The following is a 3,708-nucleotide window of genomic DNA, read 5'->3' as shown; positions in this document are numbered from 1 at the left end:
TGAACTGCGCACTTACTGTAGATTTGTTCAAGCCATACTGCCCACTTTTTGCTATTATACTCTTACCTTTCGAAAATAAAAACCAATGCAAATCTTAATGAGTGTCCGCCCAACAGTTTCACGAATACTATAAAAGAATTGTTTGTCAGAAAAATAAAAGGCTGGAATTACAAGGGAGTATTTCAAAGTTTGAGGAATACTATCTGATCAGCATATACCGGGTTGAGTGTCGATGTTGATGTCTCCCGTGCTCCAAAAAGTTACCTGAAAACAAAGGAAAATCAGTCGGTATTTGCTATTACCGTTGCTTCTTTTTATGTTTCTTCAGTGAAATGTTCGTTATCTGATCATGTGTTCGTTGTCCGATCATAAAAATCTTTCGCGAAAGTGTTCGTTATCCAATTTGTTCGTTAACCAATCTGTTTGTTAACCGATCACACACTGTATATGCAAATTGTAATTAAGGACATGACGTTATTTAAATATCAGGTAAAAAGATTTCTACAATACAAACACTTACATATAAGGGCACATATTAAAAATTCTATTTCTATGTTATTATCATTATCTTTCATAGGTATATATAATGATCTATCTATATATATAAAAATGAATGTGTGTGTGTCTGTGACTGTCTGTCCTTCATGCATTACCACACTGTTTATCCGATTGCCGCGAAACTTTGGGAAGTTGTTTAATATACTCCCCCGAAGGTTTCTGGCATAGTACGATTGCCATGAAACTTTGGAATGTTTTTTTAATACACTTCCGCGAAGGTTTCTGGCATAGTACATTTATCCTACGATAGATTGTGTGAGTGTACACGAGCATTTCATCATGAGTTTGATCGATTTCAAATTGTGAAGACCATTTCCCCCTCCAAAAAAGATCTCTATATATGCATTTGTGAACTGTTATTTACGATATTTGTGATAAGTTTTATTTAATCCCTTTATTTCAATTATTTTTTGCTAATTATGTATTCGCTCAAACTTTGTTAAAACCTTAACTGTATTCCGAACAACAACCAACGTTGTAGGAGGAAATTCGTCTATTTTAACAATCTAGGGATCTCCCTTTTCCAAATTTTAATATCAACTCAAAATAATTTAAAAAGACAAATTACAATAAAATGGTTAATTATCCAACTATCAGAAATTTCACAACATGCCAAGGAAGAGAGGAAGGAGCAATTAAATCATTAGAATTGTAAAGGATTAAAAAATATATATAAAAATGGGGAATATCGCACTTTTGACAATCGCTGCAAGTGTGTGGGCTAAATTTGGAGAATCCGTGCTTCTCACATGGACAACTGTATGAAAATAACACTGAAAGAGTATTTTAATATTTTTTAGATGACTATCTTAATTAAACATAATCATCTATTTTTTTATCTCTACTTTCTTCACATTTTCGGGAAGAGATATGCTCAATTATTTTATATTTTTTTGTTATATTGTAGTTCTTTAAACTCTACTCTCAGTTATAACTAGAATTAAAGAATAGATTATGGCATCCACATTTAGCTTGAGTGGAAAGCATTTCTAAACTATAATGCAGCAATGTATAGTGATATCTGCTCGTGACGTTATTTTTGTTGCACCTTGCTTCATAAAGAAATGTGACTTTAGTGAAACGTGTATACATTAAGAAGTATAAGAATAATATAAACTGCATAGAAAAAAATTTGAAAATAAACATTTGGTTTTTTTGTGTTGTTTTTTTTAAAAATAAGTGTTATAATTTGATTTTTATAAACTTCTGAAATGATAGTTTGTTAATTTTATTTAATAAGTTAAATTATTATAATTTATGTAATGCTTAAAAATAGGATTTTGCATCATCATCAGAATATATCCAGATATATGCATACTTTAATTTTATAATTCCAGAACTTTGATATTCATCAATTATGAAATGTAAAATAGCTGACAAATTTCAATATATATTTAATTAAATTCCATTCCAAGATTTTAAAGTTTAATTGAAGAATGGAAAGAAAAAGATCAATAGAGTCCTTAAATTTGTGTGTTTGTTACTTTGCAGTAACCAGAAAATAAATAAATAAATAAATAAAAATAAAAAAGAAATATGGAAGTGCAGTTTTGATATTTCAATTTTCAGTGCTATTGTCACAGTTTAAACTGCAAAAAGTTGAATGGTTGCATTTTATTCTACAAACTTTTTTTTGTTATAATAAATAAACCCATACTGGATATGAATATTATTTAGTGTAGAGCACTGTTTCTCAACCTCTAATGAATCATCGCTCCCTTCAACGTAGCATTGCCCCCCTTCAATAAAACCGTCACATAGTATCACCTCCTTCACTTCAAAGTTCCGATGCCCAGGGCCGAGGCTAACGCCAAATTCGTACCGCATTGAATAGACTAGTGACAAGTTTAACATTGTTTGTTTAATTATTGCACGCTATAACGAATAAAATATCTGATTATTTTTAATATAATGTTTTACTATATCGCCTAGAAAATTGTTTTCCACCCCCCAAAATATAAATTGTTACTAATTGCCCCCTCAACATGGAAAAACACCTTCATGGGGGTGATATCGCCTCCATTGAGAAACACTGGTGTAGAGGAAGTAATATCTAAAATAATTATCTAGACTTTTTCATATAAAATCCTCCTATTAGAAGAAGAAAAATTTAATCATTAGTATTTTTAAAAATTATGGATTAAATTTAATTATTTTGAGTTTTTAGAATATCTTATTAAATAATCATTTTACCTTTTTTAATAAAAATAACTAATACACACACACTTTTTTATTTTCTGTTTTTCATGCATAAATCATTATTTTGTGAAGATTTCCTCTTTAAAATTTTCAACTGTTACAAATAATTGTCTATTATTTTATATGATTAATTTTAAAGTGAAGTAGGTAAATGAAATAATTTTAAAAATGTTTTATTTGAAAATGTGTATGTGAAATTTTATAGTTTTGTAAAAATACATAATAATAATAATGAGATTGATGTTTGCGTAAAATATATATATATTAATTTTCAATAAAAATGTTACTTTTGATAAGTGTTTGTTAATTAAGAAATTATAAATTTATATTCATTTATTATGTGAGTCAGATTCAGAGACTAAAGTTCTAAAAATATATTCTAACTTAACAGTCATAATTTTGTTGTTATTTTCCAACATTTTGTGATTCCTTTGCAATTTCCAATTTGATTTTTCCATTTGAATGAATGGTCATTTAAATATATATGCACAAGACAATGCATGATTATTGTTCTATATCAGTGTCGTTTGGATAGATTATCTTTATTCTATTTTTTCCCTGTAAAATAATAAATATTGTAATCATTGGGGATGCACATTTTGAATATTTTAATATCATATTTGTGTCTTTTCCAGGGATAAAATCAATTGGTAAACATCAACCAAGGATTCTTTGATTTGACAGCAATTTTAATAGTGTACCCGGTTCTTTGGCCAATTTGAATTTGTCAACAAGCTTGTTTGCATCGTCCTTTATTTTATGAAGACGATCATCATCGACTTGGTCGTCATCTGCAAAATGCCGAAGTCGTAATAATAATAATTCAAACCGATGTACGGACATTATTAAAGGTGCGACACTGTTATGATACTGCTTTTTGCAACTTCAATATTTATTTATAAATGGATATATCATCGGCTCTAGCTACAGTATTAACTGTTGAAATTTTTA

This window comes from Centruroides sculpturatus, unplaced genomic scaffold (assembly GCF_000671375.1).
Source record: "Centruroides sculpturatus isolate CEXI.00-Female unplaced genomic scaffold, Cexi_2.0 scaffold2038, whole genome shotgun sequence".
Classification (NCBI taxonomy): domain Eukaryota; kingdom Metazoa; phylum Arthropoda; class Arachnida; order Scorpiones; family Buthidae; genus Centruroides; species Centruroides sculpturatus.
This window is presented reverse-complemented; position numbering follows the sequence as displayed.